This window comes from Chelonia mydas, chromosome 1 (genome assembly GCF_015237465.2).
Source record: "Chelonia mydas isolate rCheMyd1 chromosome 1, rCheMyd1.pri.v2, whole genome shotgun sequence".
NCBI lineage: Eukaryota > Metazoa > Chordata > Testudines > Cheloniidae > Chelonia > Chelonia mydas.
The window spans coordinates 295,079,567-295,102,340 of record NC_057849.1 but is presented as its reverse complement, the minus strand read 5'-3'; the positions used below and the strand labels follow the sequence as shown (position 1 = coordinate 295,102,340).

Below are 22,774 nucleotides of genomic sequence, written 5' to 3'. Positions count from 1 at the left end.
TAGCAATGATTACAAATCTATATCTGGATTTGATAGCCAGCACATTGCTGCAGCTGATGGTTCCATCTCTTTTAAGCACCTCACCCTTGAAGAATTGCTACCAGCAACCATCCTTCTGCCTATGAAGCACAGAATCTGACTCTTTGGGTGCCACAGATCCCTTAATCTCTTACAAGGGAATATTGTTGTGTGACAAGGCATCCTTCTTCACCCACACCAAATTGGCTGAGTTCACGACCTCCTCAATGCTTTCAATCCCCGCTGGCTGAACTAGAGTGCCTCATATTAAATGAGGATATTGATATAATAGACATCATAGAAACTTGGTGGAATGAGGATAATCAATGGGATACAGTAATACCAGGGTACAAAATATATCGGAAGGACAGAGCAGGTCGTGCTGGCGGAGGAGTGGCATTATATGTGAAAGAAAGCGTAGAATCAAATGAAGTAAAAATCGTAAATGAATCAAACTGTACTACAGAATCTCTATGGACTGAAATTCCATGCTCTAATCATAGGAATATAGTCATAGGGATATATTACTGACCACCTGACCAAGCCGGTGAAAATGACTGTGAAATGCTCAGGGAGATTAGAGAGGATATTAAAATAAAAAACTCAATAATAATTAATTAACGGGGGATTTCAATTATCCCCATATTGACTGGGTACATGTCACTTCAGGACAGGATGCTGAGATAAAGTTTCTTGACACCTTAAATGACTGCTTCTTGGAGCAGCTGGTCCTGGAACCCCCCCAGAGGAGAGGCAATTCTTGATTTAGTCCCAAGTGTAGCACAGGATCTGGTCCAAGAAGCGAATATAGCTGGACCACTTGGTAATAGTGACCATAATATAATTAAATTTAATATCCCTGTGGCAGGAAAAACACCACAGTGGCCCAACAATGTAGCATTTAATTTCAGAAAGGGGAACTACACAAAAATGAGGAGGTTAGTTAAACAGAAAGTAAAGGGTACAGTGCCAAAAGTGAAATCTCTACAAGCTGCATGGAAACTTCTTAAAGACACCATAATAGAGGCTCAACTTAAATGTGTACCCCAAATTAAGAAACATAGCAAAAGAACCAAAAAAGAGCCACAATGGCTAAACAACAAAGTAAAAGAAGCAGTGAGAGGCAAAAAGGCTTACTTTAAAAAGCGGACGTATTGGAACATAAGCTTTCGTGGGTGAATACCCACTTTGTCGGATGCATATAGTGGAAATTTCCAGAGGCAGGTATAAATATGCAAGCAAGAATCAGGCTAGGGATTGAAGTTTTTTTGTTGCAGGACGGCTTCTTGAAAGATCTTCTCAAAGCATTCTCAAAACTACAATACCCACACAAGGAAATAAGGAAACTGATCAACAGAGCCAGATGTGTACCCAGAAGCCTCCTGCTGCAAGGCAAGCCCAAGAAAGAAACCCAACAGAAGTCATGGCTGCTACTCTGAAACCAGTCCTCAGCTAAAACCTCTCCAATGCATCATCAGTGATCTACAACCCATCCTGGACAACGATCCCTCACTTTCACAGGCCTTGGGAGGCAGGCCAGTCCTCACCCACAGACAACCCACCAACCTGAAGCATATTTTCACCAGCAACTACACACCGTATCATAGTAACGCTAACTCAGGAACCAATCCATGCAACAAACCTCGATGCCAACTCTGCCCACGTATCTACACCAGCAACACTATCACAGGAGCTAACCAGATCAGCCACACCATCACTGGTTCATTCACCTGCACGTCCACCAATGTAATATATGCCATCATGTACCAGCAATGCCCCTCTGCTATGTACATCGGCCAAACTAGACAGTCCCTACGTAAAAGGATAAATGGACACAAATCAGTTATTAGGAATGGCAATATACAAAAACCTGTAGGGGAACACTTCACCCTCCCTGGACACACAATAGCAGATTTAAAGGTAGTCATCCTGCAGCAAAAAAACTTCAGGACCAGACTTCAAAGAGAAACTGCTGAGCTTCAGTTCATTTGCAAATTTGACACCATCAGTTTAGGATTAAACAAAGACTGTGAATGGCTAGCCAACTACAAAAGCAGTTTCTTCTCCGTTGGTGTTCATACCTCAACTGCTACAAGAGGGCCTCATCCTCCCTGATTGAACTAACCTCGTTATCCCTAGCCTGATTCTTGCTTGCATATTTATACCTGCCTTTGGAAATTTCCACTACATGCATGCGACGAAGTGGGTATTCACCCACGAAAGCTTATGCTCCAATATGTCTGTTAGTCTATAGGGTACCACAGGACTCTTTGCCGCTTTTACAGATCCAGACTAACATGGCTACTCTTCTGATACTTTCTTGGGTATGTGTCTCCAGGGTAGCTAAGGAAATACTTAAAGGGCATGGATACAGCCTTCTGATAAATGATTGACATGGGCAATATTCTTTCCAAAAATTAGGCACCTTTTATTGAAGCAACTAATAATCCCTAATACAATAATCTAAAAATAGAAATAAAACACACATCCCTTATTGCAAGTTAAAGAGCATTTTAAACTGCAATAATGTACAGTTCAAATGATTGTAAATGGTTGTCCTCTGTAACAGATGGCCAATCTGTTACAGATCACTGACAGCAGTTCTTAAATGTACCTTAAATTTTACATCGGTAAATTACAATAAACTCACATTCATCCACACACACATACAAATACTACACTATACTATACAGTGATTAAAACTTGCAGGCTTACTCTGTCCAGTTGGCTTTTTGTTGCTGCTTCTGCTGCTGTTACAGCTGTTGCTGCTTCTTTTGGTCAGCATTTTCTTTTTTGATCAGCTCCAGTCTTCTTTCTCAGCAGTTTCCTGCCAGATCATCCACCCTCCGCCTTTCTCCTCTCAGTGGTCCTAATAATTTTCTTACAGGACAGCATAAAGGGCACTTTTCTAGACCTTTTTAACTACACATTCCATTCATGATTTTTTTTACTACACATTCATTCATGCATGCTTAATGCCAGTTTTCCTCAGAGTTATGAGCCACTGACTTATCATGTGATCTGCAGCTTCCAATGGTGGAATGACTTTTGCTTATTCAAAATGGAAGCTAGTGACACAAAATGGAGTCTGAGGAATTTCTCTGGTATCACAGCGTGAATGTAGTCATTGTGTTACCTATGTTGATCCTAACTGTTCTCCAGCAACTGGTCCATGATGCCTGACACTGACGACTCTTGTCACAATTGTGAACTCCACTGCCCCTGGATCCTGGACACTGGAAGCCACCCCCGTTTAAGGCCCACAAGTTTTTGAAATGCCTTTTCCTGACTATTTAGCTTGGCAGGCACACCTAGCAGCTCTCCATTGTTGTGTGCAATTGACTGTGCCAGCTGCATGCTCCAGACATGCTCCGCCATGGAGTAGACAAAGAGGTGGCCTGGACCTGTGGGGAGAAGAGGTGGTGCAAGTTGTCCGCTACTTGGGAGGGAAAGGATCAGCAGAAGAGACAAGTTACTTCATCTGTACCCCTGCAATTGCCACATCCTCTGCTGCCCCCTTGGAAGAGAATGAGCGTGAAGTAGGTGGGGGGAAAAAAAAGAAAGGTGAGAATCCCCAAAAACCTCATACTGTCTCTGCTTATGTTAAATGTCTGTCTGTGTATTCCAGAACGTCTTGTTGCTCCTGACACTATTGTAGTATCTCAGCATTGAACAGATATTGTTCATAGTGGGCATGATAGAGGACTCTACTTTGCCTGTCGCAGGCTGTAGGAGCCTCTTCTACTCACGTTTTATTTTTTAAACCCTCTCACTCTCAATTAGCATTTCTTGTCATCTGTTATGGCAGGACAGCTTTGACAAGTAAGTGGGTCTTGCAGTATGTTCTGAAGATAGCCTGGTTTGGGCTAAGTCTTCTCTAGTAGCTTAACCCAAGAATGCTGCATCCCGAGCTTCCACAACTTCTGTCCTAGGAATTGTGTTGTCTCAGAAATCAATGGAACTTAGACATCTACATGACGGAGGTGCTTTTGAAAAATCTTAAATTGTCAATAAAAGGGAGCTAGGAGCTAATGGAGGATGCAAAGCACAGGTCTGAAGTGCTCTAAGCAGATTGTCCAAATAAGGAGATGAGCTGCTGTATTCTACACAAGTGCTATGTTTTCCATCTTCAATCCTAGATACAACAAATCACAAGCTAGCCTGGAGGTGATACATGTAAGCATCACTATGATCAGATCCTAATCCAAGAGGAAGACAGCATTTCTTTCTGTCTTTTGATTTTAAAATGAAATCAGATTATGCATGAAAAAACAAACTGTGGAAAAGCCATAAGCAGAAAAATTATTGTAACAATTCAGGGCTGCCACACTCACATCTACCAATCTCATGTACCCCTTACTTGAACATCTATTTTTTTTTTCATTCAGATAAGGGTAAATAATTCCAACATCCCATTACATTGTTTAGTTATGTCATTAATCATATTAATAAGATATTTGTAAAAGCAATGTCAGCATACTAATCTTTTAAAGTAGGTCACAACAGCTTTTCCACCTTCTCAGGGTAAAAATCTCCAAAGCAATGACCTTGGACAACAATATATTAGAACAAAGAATGCCGGGCATAACAGGCATTAAAGAAGAAAACCTATTTGATCTTGGAGAAATTGTTCAAGACTTATACAGCACTAGAACTTAATATGGCCCAAACCAGTGAGACCTTTGGTGAATTGCTATAGAAGAATCCATGGTGACCCAAGCTACATTGCTCATTGAAGTCAGAAAAGGCAGCAGGAGAGAGAAAGAGATGGCAGAGAGGAAAACAGAGCTTCGACAATAGTGATGGGTATTTAAAAAAAAAAAAAGGGTTAGCCCATATAATTTTATCACCAAGTATTAAGTGGTCTGCCAATTTTACCTGTGGGATACCATTCTTTGATTATTTTGTTCACCCTTACAATGAGAACAGTGTTCATTTTGTGATATTTACTTTGGTTGCCACGGCCGATGTTTTTCTTGAGCTCCCAGAAACATCTGGAAAAAGCAGTATACAAATCTTATGGTCTTGGTATGCTTTATCTGTGTAACTTAATTTGTATCTCAGCAGTGATAAATGCCATGGTAAATTGGAACTTTAGATTTCTTAATTAAACTAGTATTTCAGAGTGGTATGTGCTAAAAAATAAAACAGACAAAACAGTACACATTACATTGTTTTTAGTAGGCTGTGACTGAATGTACCCCTGTATTTACACCCTATACACTATTGCAATAATCTTTTGTACCAAATATGCCTTGTGAGGAATCATTTGAAAACCAATAACTCGCTGGTCAGTAATATCGTGGTGAAATGTGTGTAGCATCATTATATATAAAGTTATGAACAGAAACCAAAATTATGACTGAAATGGGTTTACTGGACAAATCTGGGGAGGGGGTAAACCTGTTTCTCAAAGAAAAGCACAAACGGATGCCTCAAGCCAGGTATCATCAAAGATTGATTAGCAATCCCCAGTCAAGTGGCTTCTATTCGGCAACAGAGAGGGTCAGGAACAGAACGATCTGCATTTTAACATACGCCAACATGGAACTTCTTTTACTATGAGACTCCATGTCTGTCTTCACAGTGGGAAGGAACTTTATCTAGGGGTAATCCTCTGGAAAATGCATTTCAAAGGGTGACTGGACTACAAAATTGAGAGGGAAAACCACTCCAGGTGTTTTTTTCCCTCTATCAACCTCTCTTTTTCACCTAAGAAGACAAAGGAACCATCTTTTTGACTTTGGGAGGGATTCTGACATGAACATTTGGTTAGCAATATTGCTGGGAACATGTGGTAAGGATTTTACCTTACAGCAAGTCCTAGTTTAAGTTTTAGTTACTATATTTCTCTTGTAGCCGTTTCTGACTTTAATACCTTGTACTTGTACTCACTTAAAATCGTTCTTTGTAGTTAAAGAAACTTGTTTTATTCTTTAATCAAAACTAATTCAGTGTTGTGATTAAACTGGGCTGTGTGGTAACTCCATTTGAAGTAGCAAACTGTTGTATATTGACCCCTTTCAGGGGCAATAGACCTGTTTTATTAAAAAAGAACCCAAAAAACAAAAGAACCTTTAATCATAGCACATAAACGAAATGTATTCTTCACATCATATTTGAAGATGGAAGCAGAGCTAGTCTCTAAGCTTCCCAGTTAACTGCTATATATTGGAGACAAATGTAGCCTGTAGCTTTTCCTACTTAAATTTGATTCAGGGCTATAAGATAAATGAAAATGTAAGAGAGTGACCTGTCCTCTTTCATTTCAATTCCATTCCCTCTTGACAAGAGTGGGGTAAATAATTCACAGCAAATCATATATTCATCAAATGTAACTTTTTTTCTGTTTGTGAATGATCTGTAAACAGAGATTGAATTTCATAAGTTGATTATTGTTAAAATTATTAGCCCAGGTTGAATGTGGACATATTTCACCTGGTGGATCACTTGTGAACTGTGACTATTTGTGTATTTGATATTAAAAAATAGAAGTTTTAGATATTTGATTAGGTACATAGGTTACATGGTATATTTCTGTCCCCTGACTGGATGAGTATAACTTAGACTCATATTCCCATTTGAACTCTTGTGATTTAAGTTTGCATTCCATAAATAATATTAGGGCCCTACCAAATTCACGGTCCATTTTGGTCAATTTCACTGTCATAGGATTTTAAAAATCATAAATTTCATGATTTCAGGTATTTAAATATGAAATTTCACAGTATTGTAATAGTAGGGATCCTGACCCAAAAAGGGGGGTGGGTGGGTGGGTGTGTGTGTGTGTGTGAGAGAGACGTTCCCCTGGTGTTATCTGGACTGGTGATGTGCTAGGTCACTCCAACCCTTGACTCTGGGAGCCAGCCTTACCCTGCTGTGCTGTGAGAACCCCCACTCCTGGGCTGTTCACACATGGCCTCTGGCATGTAAGCTGCTCCTTAGATTGTGCAACCGAATGACACAAGCCAATATCTCTGGTCCCAGACACAACCCTCGGAACCTCTGTCTTGCAGTGTCCAGTTATGCCCGCTGGATGCTGCAAGCTTATGAGTTTTTCAATTTAACAAATAAATTGATATGTACCAGGCTTGTTATCCCAAGGGGAGTCTCTAACATGCTTCAAACCAAATGCACTGCTTCAGGTAGAATAAACACACACGTTTATTAACTACAAAGATAGACAAAAAGTCAGAGTGATTACCAAAATAAAATATAAGCACGCAGTCTAAACTCTCAACCCTATTAGACTGGGCAACATCTAGATTAAGCAGTTTTTCTCATCCCACTGGATATTGCAGTCCTTAATATACAGCTTGGCCAAGGTTTAAGGAACAAATCTCCTCTATTGGAGTAGTCTTCTCCGTGTCTCAGTTGCTTGCAGCAAAAGTGGGGGTAGGAGAAGGGCCCAGTATGTGTAAACTCTGTCTGTTTTATACTCTCAGTCCATGTATTGGGAAGCACACATCCAGGCATGTCTGGGGGCCTTGCTGAGTCTATCCAAGCAAGGTTCAGCAATTCCCTTGGTGTGGCCTCATGCAGGTGAATCATTGCATTGTAGCTCCCTTGCTGGACAATGGCTGTTGATGGGTTGTTTGACACCCCGCCCAGGCGTTGGTTACTTTCCTTGCTGTTGCCTCTGGGGAGCTAATATCCGGCTGATTCCCCAATTTACAGCATGTTTTTAGTGACCACCATACAACACAATTCTCATAACTTCATATGCATTAATGATACACATATATGGACAGAGAAATGAATTCAGCAGATCATAACCTTTCCCCTGATACCTTACAAGGCATGCTTTATATGTAAGATCACAATTATATGAAAGTGAGGACTATGGGGGGTTACAGTACGTTCCTCCAAGGCATAGAATGTCTCAGCGGGCTCACAAGGTTATTGTGGGGAGGTCGCAGTCCTGCTGCCCTTTCTTCTGCACTGGTGGCGGTGCTGCCTTCAGAGCTGGCCAGCTGGAGAGCGGTGGCTGCTGGCTGGGAGCCCAGCTCTGAAGGCAGAGCTCTGCCGGTAGCAGCGCAGAAGTAAGGATAGCATGGTATGGTATTGCCACCCTTACTTCCGTACTGCTGCCTGCAGAGCTGGGCCCTCAGTCAGCAGCCACCACTCTCTGGCTGCCCAGCTCTGAAGACAGCACAGAAGTAAGGGTGGCAATACTGTGACCCCCTTAAAATAACCATGTGACCACCCGTGCAACTCCCTTTTGGGTCAGAACCCCCAATTTGAGAAACACTGGTCTCTCCCATGAAATCTGTATAGTATGGGGTAAAAGCGCACACAAGACCAGATTTCTTGGGGGAAGATCAGTTTTCATGGTCCGTGAATTTGGTGGGGCCCTAAATACTATTAGTCATTTCTAATTCTACTTTTATTTAAATGGCCTATCTATTGCTCTGAACAGTTTAACAATAATTAAAATAAGTAATTAAAACTATGCAAAAATTACTTTGCATGCAGAGAGAGAGAAATTATATATATTTAGAGAGTAAATAAATTGTCAGGGTGGAAGCTGAACATTTCTTGGTGTGTGTCCCATGCATCTTCTGTGCCCTGGGAAGATATCACACACCTTCCTTTGAGGTGGAGAGCAGGATTTCCATCTTGATGTTGATTGGCCTGTCAGGTCATTATGCGTGATTTGCAGGTCATCAAACACTCTCTTCTGAGCCTATCATTCTGAAAAGGAAATAGCCTCAATTTATTTCAGCCGCTATCTCTCTCATTTATGTTGTGTAGGATTTAACAGATTCTTTCAGTTTGTATGATCAGAGTAGATGGAGTGGGGACTGAATACCATTTACCACCAGTTTTGGCATGACTGTCTTCAATTGCTTCTACATCTTTCTGTGACTGTTTGCTGCTCACAGTAATGGGGTATTCCGTCTTCAACCCTCTAAAGCAGGGATGCCTTCTTCATCTCATAATTTGGTTTTCTCAGCAAAGAGGACTGATCTTCCAAATTGTCATGAACAATTGGTGGGTTGATGCTTATGTTGGTAAGGAAAAAATAACTGAATCCCAAAAAAGCATTTGCTTCTGCACAATATTTCCTTTTTATATACTTAAAACTATGTATTGTTACAAATTGTACAGTTTTCACAATGGTCAATCTAATTGTGTTCATTGTATAGGGGTTAAGAATGCCAAAAAATCAAGCAAATACAAGCCTCCTGAAACTTTCATTTAACATATATGTCAGAGGAAACAGCACCCGTAAGTAGTATTTTTGGTGCTATTATTTGAGGGTTAATTTAATGAGTCATCTTGTCCATGGGATTTTGATGTTCGAAGTTCTTCTGATGTATTTTGAGGACATTTATTATGTAAAGTGGTGTCTAATTCCAAACACCGCAGGTAACAAAGTACTGTCTCTCTGTCTTCAGTCAGAGAGATTTTTAGCTTTATTTCTCAGCAGCACTATGGATAATTCAGTTTCAACTTCACACTATAAAATTTCCACAGTGGTGTTTATAACTTATTGCCTCTTATTTTAAGACTTGCACATTTTGGCAGTATAGCATCTTGAAATGTATGACATTTTCAAATCTCTGGGTCTTCCTTATGAACATTTGTATGAGTAATATATAAATTGTGAGATTGGAAATTCATTCATGAATTAAAGGATCTCACTTCTATCGGAAGAAGACAATTTCAATCCCAATTAGGTTTCCCAAGTCATTAAAGAAGGATCAAAGTTCTATATAAGATTGTATTGGACTAACTTGTATGCCAAAGCTCTTAAAGTAGAATTGATCTTTTTTTTTCTGTTGGAATAGATTCTGTGTTATGGGAAAATTAATATTTCATCCAAATTCTGAGTTGCATCTACTGTTGTCAGCTAAATCATTTAAGTTGTGTGAATGTGTTGACTGAGTTCCCTTCAGAAGTGTCTAAGGTAAATATATATATTTTTTTAACTAGTCTGTGGAAATATCTGTGCTTTTTGCTCTGTTACTCCTTCACGATTGTTTTTTATTGTAGCACTGAGAATTGAAGCTACTTAGATCATTACAACAATGATTGATGGTCTGGAAAATCTGCTTTGCAGTGACAGACTTAAGGAGCTCAATCTATTTATCTTACCAAAGAGAAGGTTAAGAGGTGACTTGATCGTGGACTATAAGTAGCTAAATGGGGATAAGATAAGTGATACTAGAGACGTTTTTAGTTTAGCAGACAAAGGCTTAACAAGATTCAGAAGCTGGAAGTTTGTCAGAAAAATTCACTCTGGAAATAAATGCAGTTTTTGCAGTGAGGGTGATTAAATGTTGGAACAGCTTACCAACAGATGTGGTTGTTCTCCAGTTCTCCATCTCTTGGCGTCTATAAATCAACAATGGATGTCTTTCTAAAAGATATGCTTTAGATGCATCAGAAATTATTAGGCTTGATACCAGAATCACTGGGTAAGATTTTATGGGCTGTGTTGCACATGAAATCAGGCTAGGTCAGGAGTGGGCAAACTACGGCCTGCGGGCCGGATCCGGCCCCTCAGGGCTTTGGATCCGGCCCATGGGATTGCCCCCTGTGGTGCCGCAGGCCCTGCACCGCTCTCAGAAGCGGCCGGCACCATGTCCCTGCAGCCTGGGGGGGAGGAGCAGAGGGCTCTGTGCGTTTCCCTTGCTTCCAGGCATCACCCCCCACAGCTCCCATTGGCCGGGAACGGGGAACCGTGGCCAATGGGAGCTTCGGGGGAGGTACCTTGAGGTGTGGCAAGGGCAGTGCGCAGAGCCCTGTGCTGTTGCTGTACCTCCCCACCCCGGGGCCACGCGGGGATGTGGTGCTGGACGCTTCCTGGAGCAGTGCAGCATGGGGCCAAGGCAGGCAGGCAGGGAGCTTGCCCTGGCCCCGGTGCGCGCCGCTGCCACCTCAGAGCTGCTTTAGTTAAGTGGCGCTGGGCCAGAGACCGAACCCCTCCTGCACTCAGCCCTCCAACTCTCTACCTGTCCCCTGCTGCACCCTCCATCCCTGTGCACAACTCCCTGCCCTGAGCCCCCTGTCACACCCCGCACCCCTCCTGCACCCCAGCCCCCTGCCCTGAGCTCCCTCCTGCAGTCCGCACCCCTGCTGCACCCCAACGCCCTTCCCTGAGCCCCCTCATTCACCCTGCACCACTCCTGTGCCCCAATCCCTTGCCCTGAGCCTGTTTCTGCACACCGTACTCCCTCCCGCACCCCAACCCTCTGCCCTGGCCCTGCATACAATTTCCCCACCCAGATGTGGCCCTCGGCCCAAAAAGTTTGCTTACCCCTGGGCTAGGTGATTATAATGGTTCCTCTGGTCTCGCAATCTAGACTCTGTTTCCCATGCATGTCTTTCCATTACTGTTACTGTTTAGTTTTGCTACTGCGTGAAGGTGTTGGTATAATTTGCTGGCTGCTGTCACTTGCAGTTAGCCACTTTCTCTACCACAGGAAATTAATTTTCTTGGCTATGACATAGTAGAGAATCTGAAAGCAACAGCATGCTGGCCAGCAGCAGAGAGGAGAAGTAGAACCTGGGATAGCAGTAGTAGTAATAATATTTAAGATGCACACTGGAAAAACACTTAGAATTAAATTTTTACATTTTTTTTGGTTGGTTTTCACCCAGGGTTTAAGTTGCTTTAGATTTGGTTTTGCACAAATTATCAGTATTCCATACTTGTAGACATGCAGTTACTTAATAAGAATACATCTTTCTATTGTCTGTCATGGGTGTCTGCTTAAAAATGCATAAACTTCTAAATGCTTCTTGGAAGCTGAAACACAGCCTCACCTTTCATACTAATAAAGAGCACAGTGCCGAGCACAAGATGACAATCCTGAGTCTCACAATAGATAAGTGGGACACTCTGCAATAGGCATGTATATGTCAAAAAGAATAGGATAAAGTTCTAAATTGACAGTGTCCCTTCCCACCCTTTCCCTTTTTGTCTGAAATGTTTTAAACCTACTGTCATGGCAAGTAACACCTCAGATTACAAAAAAAAATGTTAATTTTGTTTGTAATAAAATGAATGAAGGTGCATACATGCCATACTTTTCTACCTCACAAAGTTGTTGAGTCTCGGTAAATTTTGACATTTCAACTTAGATCCTCTGAAAGATGCTGCTGAAGTTGTTTCAGACAAGTATATGAATGTTCTGTTGAAGTATCATATGGAAAGAGAATCTCCCTATAAAAGTATTCAGAAAGCCACTTTATTGAAACAATTTCTCATTTTTCTTTTATTGGCTATTTTCCAATATTGGAGAAAAATACCAGTGACAGCATACAACATTCTCAGCATAGCACAAGTATATGACACAGCAAGCTTCTGAATAAAATGTCAGTCATCTCACATAGCTGGACAAAGCCTTTAATACAGAGCTTTTGAAAATGTTCTTCTTTTGTATTCTGTTTCAGTTGACAGAGTTTACAGTTCTTCGAAAGCCTCAGAAAGATTGGCTGTGTAATTCTTCATAAATTACAGTTTAGTCCTTGGATGAGACTTTCTCCAATAGAGCTGAAGTGGTTAATTCTGTAACTTAATGCAGAAGGTAAAGCAGTAAAGTAGTATTCTATACTTCAAGAATTACTAAGTATGCTACACAAGTCCCAATCAAAATACGACTCCTGTGTTGTATTGCTGTGATTTCACTTGACTGAACAAGAAATGTCTTAGCTGGTATTAGTTAAAATCCAGTTTTCTATGCCTACTCAATTCTTTCAGGTGCTTGATTTGCTAGAGAATTATATCGTATTGAATAGCTTCAGAATTTCTATAAGAGGTTACTTTTCTCTCATCTGTGTTTTAGACACATCCTTGTTAGTTAAATATAGTCTTCTGGGAGTAATGTTCTGTGGAAGATTTGATTGGTCTCCGTTGAAACCTAGTATGAAAACATGTTGACGCATACCTAGCCTATGGTCCTGTTCAGACAGCTTCTTTAGTTTAAACATTAGTTAAATATGAATCCTGTAAGTAAACTATTTGCAAACAAGTTGCATAAGCTTTTTGTCAAATAATTTTCCAACATTACTGAGATGACTACATGGGAAGTGAAATAAATTTGACTAATGTCATGCATAAAGATTTCTGACATTTTCTTTAAATAATTACTTGTCCTCCTCTTGTTGGGTTACATCACTTTACATCACCTGAACCTCCAATAAAAGAGGGAGAGATTAATGAGTCTGCTCTACAGCCTTTGCTAACAGGCAGCTGGCTTTTAGCTCATGTGGTAGAGGCCCATGCACTAAGTTCCAGAGGTCCTAGGTTTGATCCCGACAACCGGGGCCTATCGGTGTTACATATATATTTGTCCCTAAATTGTAAAGAAAGGACCTTGTTTTCTCAGTGCAGCTATGGTTGCATAGGGGTTAATATTAACAGGATGGAAATTACAATTATCTCACTCACAATTTTATATTACCACTGTTATTTTTTGATGTGCTGTTTTGTATATACATTCCAGTGGTATATGGCAATTTGCCATGAGCTTAATTCTGCTTTCAGGTAAATGGTTACAAGTTAATCAAAATCAGGGGACATCAGGCTAAGCCAGATTCTCCTCCTAACACTGACACAAGAATGCTGGGGCTTGGCCAAGAGAACCCCCCTTTCTAGTGATCTATAGTGCCACTGAATAAAAGCCCTTGTCTCCAACTGGAGCTTTAGGTAATTGGGCTTTTCTGTTTTAATTCTGGCTGTGTCTGGAAACTTCCTCTTCATGTGGATACTAAAGAGATTTTTCACCAGATCTCTCACTATTTGCCTTTAGTAAGACTGGGATGTTCAGGCTAATGATGATGCTGAAAAATCACTTTTCCTGGTATCAGGATCTTGTGAATAATGAACAGGAGGAGTTGTGCAGTATGCCAATATCCCTACATCTCAGATCAATGCATCTTCTTTTTTTACTTTTTTATTTTTATTTTTAACTTAAGTGTTACTTTAAAAAAGGCAGTCCTCTCTTCCTAAAAACTGCTACATTTAACTTTTGTGTTGTAAATATGGCATAATGCTCTTTCTGTTGTATATACAATTAACACTATTCAAAACATCAAATAAGCAAGAAAAGGGTACAATTTAATATGTTTTACTCACACTTCTATCACTTTCACAGAAGAGTTTTTACTGTTTCTGTTCAGTTTCAGAGCAGTAAAGCTATTTTACCTTATTCATTTTTTTATTGATATAAAAATCAAAGAGGGTTCCTTAATCAGAGAAGCCTCTTTTTTACAGCTAAACCCCAAAATAGAATTTCTACATGCATGTGCTTTTAAAGTGAATTTTCCATGTTGCACTTCCTTTGATAACTCTGCTTTCAATTGAGAACAAAGATGTTACTATATCCAATTTAGTCACATGTTTGTAAATGATGAGCTTCTGGTGCCAATGATGGCTTTGTTTTTATGTTTATTAGTCCATGCTCTAGTGCAGTGTAACTTGTCCTGAATTTACTCTACTGATTTAGAGCTACATAGTGTACAGTATATTCCTCCTGCCTGAATGACATTCTTCATTGATGAGACCTGCTTCTAGTTCACCTTGGGGAGAGGTCAACAGGAAAATGTAACTCTTTAACTTTTGTATACAGTCTTGCTCGTGTGGTTTTTTTTTTTTTCTTTTCGTATATTAGGAATATTGTTAGCCTGCATCTAGGGTACTCAGATATCATGTCACTTGCGTGTGCTTTCACCGTGATCTGAGGCTGGACTACTGCACTTCTCTTTTCATTGGCTTTACTCTCATCTCTATCAAAAGATTTCAGTTAATTCAAAATGAATTGGTCATGACAAATGTTCATATGTTACCCCCTATTTTAATTTTCTTCATTAGCTTTCAGTATTTTTGGCTTATTTATGTTTGTTGGAATTATAAAAACTTGCTTTTGACATATAAAGTTAGTCTAATTTGTGAGGCTTGTTAAACTTTTACACTGCTACAGTTGTAAATAGATATACAATGTATGCTTATAAAATTACAAAGAATTTTTATATGAAAAGAAATACTGTCATTTCCTAGAAATAATAATGCTTTCATTCTCATCAACATTCTTCAGTATTTTCAAGAAAAATCTGAGAAACACTAAGATACAGAACACTAATGCGATACAGAGGAACACTTTAGGTGTGCCTAATTTTGAATGAGGGTGTTCACACAGGTTTAATGTAGTTTAACTAATTTACTTTTCTGGATGTCCTTGTGTAGACAAGCCCTTAGTTCTTCATTTCTAATGCTCTGTTTGTTAATCTGTGATTTATTTATTTATTAATCCTGATTGCTTTTACATTTTAAAGCATTGGTGATCCAAAGTTTCAGACAGTTCAATTTTTGTTACTTTTTAACAGATCAGTTAAGTAGTTAACTTTTTTCTAGTAAGTTTTTTCTGAGCTTTTATTTTATGTAAAGTATGGTTTCCCTACTGAAAAGTGGTAAGGTTAAATTTTTACATTTGCAAATGATCTTGTTTTGTGTAAGAATATTTTGCAATCTCATTCTGGGGTGTACTGAAAGGAGTGTCATATGTAAGTCACAGCAGGTAATTGTTCCACTCTAGTTGGCAATGGTGAGGTCCTAACTGGAGTACTGTGTCCAGTTCTGGGCATCACACTTCAAGAAAGATGTGTGCAAATTAGAGAGTCCAGAGGAGAAAAACTAAAATGATAAAAAGTTTAGAAAACATGACCTGTGAGGAAAGGTTGAAAGAATTGGACATGTTTATTCTGGAGAAGAGAAGACTGAAAGGGGACATAAGTCTTCAAATATGTAAAAGGTTGTTATAGGGAAGGCAGTGATCAATTGTTCTTCAGTGGACATGTAGGTAGGACAAGAAGTAATCCGCTTAAATTGCAGCCTGGGACATTTAGGTTAGATATTAGAAAGTTTTTCCTAACTATAACAATAGTTAAGCACTGGAACAGGTTATCTAGTGAGGCAGTGGAATTCCAGTCATTGGAGGCTTTTAAGAACAGGTTAAACCAGGGGTTGGCAACCTTTCAGAAGTGGTGTGCCGAGTCTTCATCTATTCACTTTAAGGTTTCACGTGCCGGTAATACATTTTAAGGTTTTTTAGAAGATCTCTCTCCCTGTGAAAGTCTATATATATTATATAACTAAACTATTGTTGTATTGTAAAATAAACAAGGTTTTCAAATGTTTTTAAGAAGCTTCATTTAAAATTAAATTAAAATGTTGATCTTATGCCGCTGGCCTGCTTAGCCTGCTGCTGGTCTGGGGTTCCGTTCACCTAGGCCAGCAACGGGCTGAGCGGGGCCTGCGGCCGGGACCCCGGCTGGCAAGGGGCTGGCAGCCAGAACCCCGGGCTGGCAGTGGGTTGTGTGGGGCCAGCAGCTGGGACGCCAGACGGGCAGTGGGCTGAGCGGCTCAGCCCGCTGCCGCTCAGGGGTTCCATCCGCTGGCTCCTGCCAGCCAGGATCCCAGCTGCTGGACCCGCTCAGCCTGCTGCTGGTCTGGGGTCCTGGCCCTGCCCACATAGAGTGGGTACCTACGTTCTCCCTGGTTCTGCCCCATTCTCTTCCTCTCTCTCCACACTGAGCTCAGGATGGGAGTGGACTGAGCACAGGCTGGGGGTGAAGGAGCAGGCTGGGGGTTGGGGTGTAGGATCTGGCGAGGAGCTAGAATGAGGGAGGGGGCTCAGGGTTGGGGCAGGAGGCTTGGTGTGGAGTGCTTACCTGGGCAGCTCCCATTTGGTGGGAGGGGTGCAGGTGGGAATGTGGGGCGGGGAGTGCAGGAGCTCCAGTTTGGTGCTCAGGGTGGGGGTCGGGATGTGGGGGGTGCAAGAATCAGGATGTGGGGGGGGGGGTGTCAGGGCATGGGGTGTGGGGGAAGGTGAAGGAGTCAAGCAGAGGGCTGGGTGTGTGTGAGGGGGGTACAGGGCTCGGGGTACAGGGCTCAGGGCAAGGGCCTGGGGGGGGTGCGGGGCTGCAGGGCTCAGGGCAGAGGGCTGGGTGTGCATGTGTGGGGGGTCAGGGCAGAGAGTTGGGGGTGTGGGCTGCTCATGGCAGGGGGATGAAGGATGTATGCCCTGCCTCCACCCCCCCCCCCCCAAGGCCCTGCCTCCGCTTCTTCTCTGCCTCCATTGGGAGCAGCGAGCACGCTGACCCCACTCCTCCCCCACCCCCTCGCAAGGGCCATCAGCTGATCGGCTGGCAGGGAGGGATGGAGAGGAGGGGGGGGCAGGAACCCAGCACACTGCAGGAAGAGGCAGGGGAGCCGGCAGGACCAAGTTTCTGCCCCCTGCGTCCACGGGAAGGGGCGGGGGGCCGGAGAAGAGCGGGCTGGGCTGGGCAGGGCAGGATTTTTAATGGCATGCTGCTGCTGCCCCGGCAGGCAGCAGTGTGCCATTAAAAATGGGCTCACATGCCATCTTTGGCACACGTGCCATAGGTTGCCGACCCCAGGGTTAAATAAACCCCTGTCATGGAAAGTCCTGGTATACTTAATGCGTTCTGAGCATGGGGGTGGTTGAACTAGATGACCTTCTGAGGCCCCTTCCTGCTCTACATTTTGGTAGTTTGTTTAGTAGAATTTTCCTATTAAAGGCATAAATCAAATTAGATTGATTGTGATTATTTGATCCAATATAATTAAAAATCAGAATGTTTTCATGAATTAGTCCATCTTGTAGTGTAGCATATAGTATTTTGTCTATTGATTTGAAAAAAGAATCTTAAAATGGTCTAAAATAGTAAAAGGGCAATACTATTAAAACTATTTATTTATATTAGACTAGCAAATGCATGCACATCATTTTATTGTCGAGAATGATCAAATTTTACCCAGGTTTTGCAGGAAATTTAGGCCTGAAGATAATACATTGCTCTAAATCTGAAGTCCATCAGTACAACCAGATTTTTTTTATACTTTATTTTTCATGTTGGAAAACTTTAGAACCATTTGCATTGTAGCACTCTAGATACATCAAGAAGTTATATTTTAGTTGTAGATGCTAATATCCCTAATTTAACAACCATTTTTTAAAATGTTGGATGTTATGGTGGGCAAAGGATTTTGTTCTACCAAGAACCGGTTGAATAAATCTCTTCAGATTATTAGTGGAATTATGATATTTCTATATTAACAGGGCTAGATGATTTTAGTAAAGAAAATACTTTTAATGAAGCTTACAAGTATTAAATTTTCTAAGAGGTGGTTAAATGTGAGCTCATTAATTTGAAATGCATTTGCTCTTTTTAAATTAAATTCCTTTCTTAACTCCCATTATTTTCAGATATTTTCTTAATGCTCACAAAGGTATTTACCACAGTGAGATACAGCTTCAGATTTCTCCAGAAATGTATTGATCTTTATTTGAATAGTGTACCCTAGATCAGAAGAAGAATTCATCTGCCGCTTATATCCTTCTATGAACAAGTGCTGAAAAGAGTTCTCCCATTTATCTAATTAAACTCAATTTCCTACTACTTAACTTGTCAGTTAGTGGAAAGTGAATTCCGTTACTGAAGACTACAAATGTTAGCTTACAGAAATGGATCCTCAGTGATCATGTTGTTTTGTGATCATTCAATGACTTACAAAGAGGGGTTGTTCCTTTACCACTTTTGATTAAAGGTACGCATTAATGCATCTGAAATGTTATCAGATACAGCAAATATGGTGTGCTACTCAAATGAAATGATAGACTTGTGTAAGGGACAATTCTTACAACAAATAGGTTATTGAGGGCAGATTCTTGGCTATTCTATGCTTGCTTTTACAGTACTGTAGTGGCACAAAGCAGCCGTAAAACCAGCATATCCAGCTGAGGATCCTCCTTGTGTAATGAGAATTCCCAGTATTGCCAACATGAAGTGTTCAAAAATAATGAATCAGGGTCAAATCATAAGATTAGTTTAAAAATGTCAAAATTTTAAAATAAAGTTTGTCGTCTTATTTTCCTTCTGGCTTTTGAGCCTCCATTGGGCTGGGATCATATTTTCAAGATTTTTCTCCCCAACCATTAAAGCTGGAAACATACTTGGGGGGCGGAGGGGATGAAAAGCAGAGAAATTTTACACTATCTCCAGGAGCTGGGACCTTAAGAAAGCCCTCCAATATGGTGAGTCTCCTGATAAAGTTGGGAGAGCTGGCAACGCTGTCAGTGGCATATAAAGTAACAGATCCTCTTCATCACCACACCCACTAGGCATGTGATTGTAGTGTCCCCATGCTCCCATGTATCCCAGCTTCTAGAATGCCGCTGTGGTACTTGTGATAGGGAGAATGTGTTCCATGCCTGGCTGAGGCAGAAGGGCTGAGAAGGGAAACCTAGACCATAATAATTACCAAAGCTTCCAGGCTTGAGCTGGGTGGGGTGGGGTGCATGGTGCTGACATAGGTGACCTCTTAAGGTATGTCTACATGGAGATGAAAAGCATGTAGCTGGCCCAGGGCAGCTGATTTGGGATCTCCATACTTGAGCTCTGGAGCTGAAAAACCTCTGTGTAGATGTTTGGTCTTGGAATGAAGCCTGAGCGGGACCCTGCGAGGCTGGAGGGTCGCTGAGCCCAAACATCTACACAGCAATTTGTAGCCCTGTAGCCCGAGCCCTATGAGCCTGAGTCAGCTGACCCACCACGACCATGCTGTAGGGGTTTTATCCCTGAGCAGATGTACACTTAGGTTGCTGGAAGTGGGAGCTGGCAGTTGTAAATGCTAAATGCAGAAGACAGAAGAAGCAGCAGGGGCTTGTAGAGCGGAGGGAGAAGTGATGTCATACTTCCTTCTAGCCTAGGAGACTGCTGAATCAACCTGCAGGCCCGGAAGGAAGGAAGCCAGGATGGACAGACAGACAAACCAACTGGGAATTTACTGTCTAACTGACACAGAAGGATTATACCAGAAAAGCAAACTGCAGTAAAGACTATTTTGTTTGAGGCCTTTCTTGGAGCTGAAGGAAGCCACCCTGTATTGGTTGGGGGGTGTGTGTGTGTGTGTGTGTGTTGTTTTTCCTTTGGCTGAGGCTTCAGCAAGCTGCAACTGAGGCCTTGTTCTTTTCTGAACCTGGCTTACCAGGGCAGAAGTAAGAACTAACTGGGACAGTGTTCAGCAGTATGGCTTACTACACCACTCCCACAACGACTGCTTATACTCCAGATTCTCAGTATCCTCGTTTTTGTTTTTTTAAAGATGTTGAAAATGCAAACCATGTGCAAATAATGCACGAGTCTGATGCCTGAATCTTCAGAGTGCATGAAACAATAGCTCTAAAAGGTGTAACCCTCTCCATTTATCTCACTAAGGGTGCTAACTCAGTTGACATTTATAGCATCATAATTGGCAACATACTTAACTGTGTTTTTGCCATTGTGTAGATCTAGTACACTCTTAATTTACTCTGAGTGACAGCTCATTTTGGTTCCAGGTGTGGGTGGACATGAGAGATATTTTGCTACAGTTACTATCGAAGACTACAGTAACAGCCCAGGATGTATCAAAAGACTTGAATTGCAAATTGTATCTCAAGTGGTGGTCGTGTACCTCTTGTTCATAAATGCAGGAACTATTCCTATCACTTCTGATGGCAGATTTGAGCAATTTGTAGACATTAGTTTGTCTTAGCCAAACAGAGCTGCAGCAGGCGAGCTCTCATCTAAGCCCCAATCTTCAGCAGACACCAAGTCATCTACTTTATTGCCATTATTGAATCAGCTCTACTTTTGGGCAATCTACTGCAAACACATACTTCAAGAAGGAGACTCTTTTTCTGCATGCTAATCTCAGTTAGAACACTTTCTCCAGCTCCACACCAAAGGAACTGTTCCCTGGTAAAAGTGACTCATGGCTTCTTTTCTTGCTGTGTCTAAGGGTCACGTCTTTATATTCATTCTTGTCAATCTTCTTCCATAGATATCCTGAAACGCCCACTTCTTCTTGGTGCTTTCTCATCCCTGGCTTTCTGTGACTCTGTCCTTTATTGGTTCTCTTATTTAGTTGATTACATCTTCAGTGTTAGCTTTAGTAGATCCTCTTCTTCCTTCTACCCTCCTTCTATGATTGTCACCCAGGGCTCCATCCGCAATCCTCCCTATTTCACTATACGCTTAATCTGTTATTGTTGAGACTCAAGTCTCTCTTGCTCATCTCCAGCTTGCATCTTTCCAACAACTTCTTCTGGATGTCCTGCAACTTGATAACCAAATAAGACAGACACAGTAAGGGAACACATAACATGTGACTTCTGTTTTATGATCAATCTAACCCAGTATGAAATACTAAAACCAAATACTGAAAAATACTATAAATTACTTAGCACATAAGAACAGCCATACTGGGTCAGACCAATGGTTCATCTAGCCCAGTATCCTGTCTTCCATCAGTGGCCAATGCCAGATGCTTCAATGGGAATGAACAGAACAGGCAGTCATCGAGTGATCCATCCCCTCTCTCCCACTCCCAGCTTCTGGCAAACAGAGGCTAGGAACATGCAGAGCATGTGTTGCATCTCTGTCCATCCTGGCTAATAGCCATTGATGGACCCATCCTCCATGAACTTTAGTTCTTTTTTAGAACCCTGTCATAGTTTTGGCCTTCACAACATCTCCTGGCACGGAGAACCACAGGTTGGCTGTGTGTTATGTGAAGTACTTTTGTTTTAAATCTGCTGCATGTAAATTTCATTGGGTGACCCCTAATTCTTATGTTATGTGAAGGAGTAAATAACATTTCCTTTTTCACTTTTTCCACACCAGTTAAGCTTTTATAGACCTCTATCATATACCCCTTAGTCGTCACTTTTCCAAGGTGAAATATCCCAATCTTTTTAATCTCGCCTCACATGGAAGCTGTTCCATACCCCCTAATCATTCTTGTTGTGCTTCTCTGTACCTTTTCCAATTCCAATATATCTTCTTTGAGATGGGGCAACCAGATCTGCACAAAGTATTAAAGATGTGGGTGTACCATGGATTCATGTATAGGCATTATGATATTTTCTGTCATCTTATCCCTTTTAGTTCTCAACATTCTGTTCACTTTTTTGAGTGCTGCCGCACACTGAGTAGATGTTTTCAGAGAACTATCCATAATGAGTCCAAGTTTGTTCTTGAGTTGTAACAGCTAATCTAGACCCCATTGTTTTGTATGTATAGTCGGGATTATGTTTTTCAATATGCATTTCTTTGCATTTATCATATTGAATTTAATCTGCCATTTTGTTGCTCAGTTAGTTTGTGAGATCCTTTTGTAACTCTTTGCACTCTGCTTTGGACATAATGATCTTGAGTAATTTTGTATCATCTGCGCATTTTACCATCTCACTGTTTACCCCATATAGCCGCCAAGGAGATTACCTAGATTCCTGGGGCTCTGTCTGCTGGCAGCTCAGAGGGAGGCACTCTGTCCCTGGTAGGGAGGGGGAGTCAAGGCAAACTCAGAGTCTGCCCGGCAACCAATAGAGAGTGAGATGCCCTTCCCAGGGAGCTCAGGAAAGGGGAGAAGCCATTTTTGAGTCAGTCTGGAGCCAGCCAAGGCAAGGACAGGACTGGCTGTGTGGGGAGCTGGTGAGTCCCAGGCCTGCATGCAGGGTTCCCCCTGAGAACTGGCCAATAGGGATCTGAAAGCAAGATCCTCAGCTGGGATTTTCCTTCTCTACTGATGATTCCCAGTTTATAGAGTTTTGCTGGGAAACTTCCCCAGCCAGGCTGAATTAGCCCCCCCAGCTCCTTAGATGAGACCAATCACCGCATGGTCAGCTCTGCTCTGGCTGCTAGTGGATGGATAAAGGGCTAAAAATTTGTATTCTATCAG

At 41.6% G+C, this 22,774-nt stretch overlaps 1 protein-coding gene across 6 annotated transcripts in view; it reads left to right on the top strand.

The window, feature by feature from the left end:
* Positions 1-22,774, top strand: part of CNTN1 (contactin 1) — a 421,087-nt gene that overhangs the window by 33,718 nt on the left and 364,595 nt on the right. The window contains exon 1 of one of the 6 annotated variants that reach the window (XM_043549229.1): positions 14,409-14,575. The exons of the other annotated variants lie outside the window; for them this stretch is intronic. The gene's annotated coding sequence lies outside the window, so the exon portion shown is untranslated. Of the gene's footprint in view, positions 1-14,408; positions 14,576-22,774 lie in introns of those variants that run through there. 6 annotated transcript variants of the gene reach the window in all.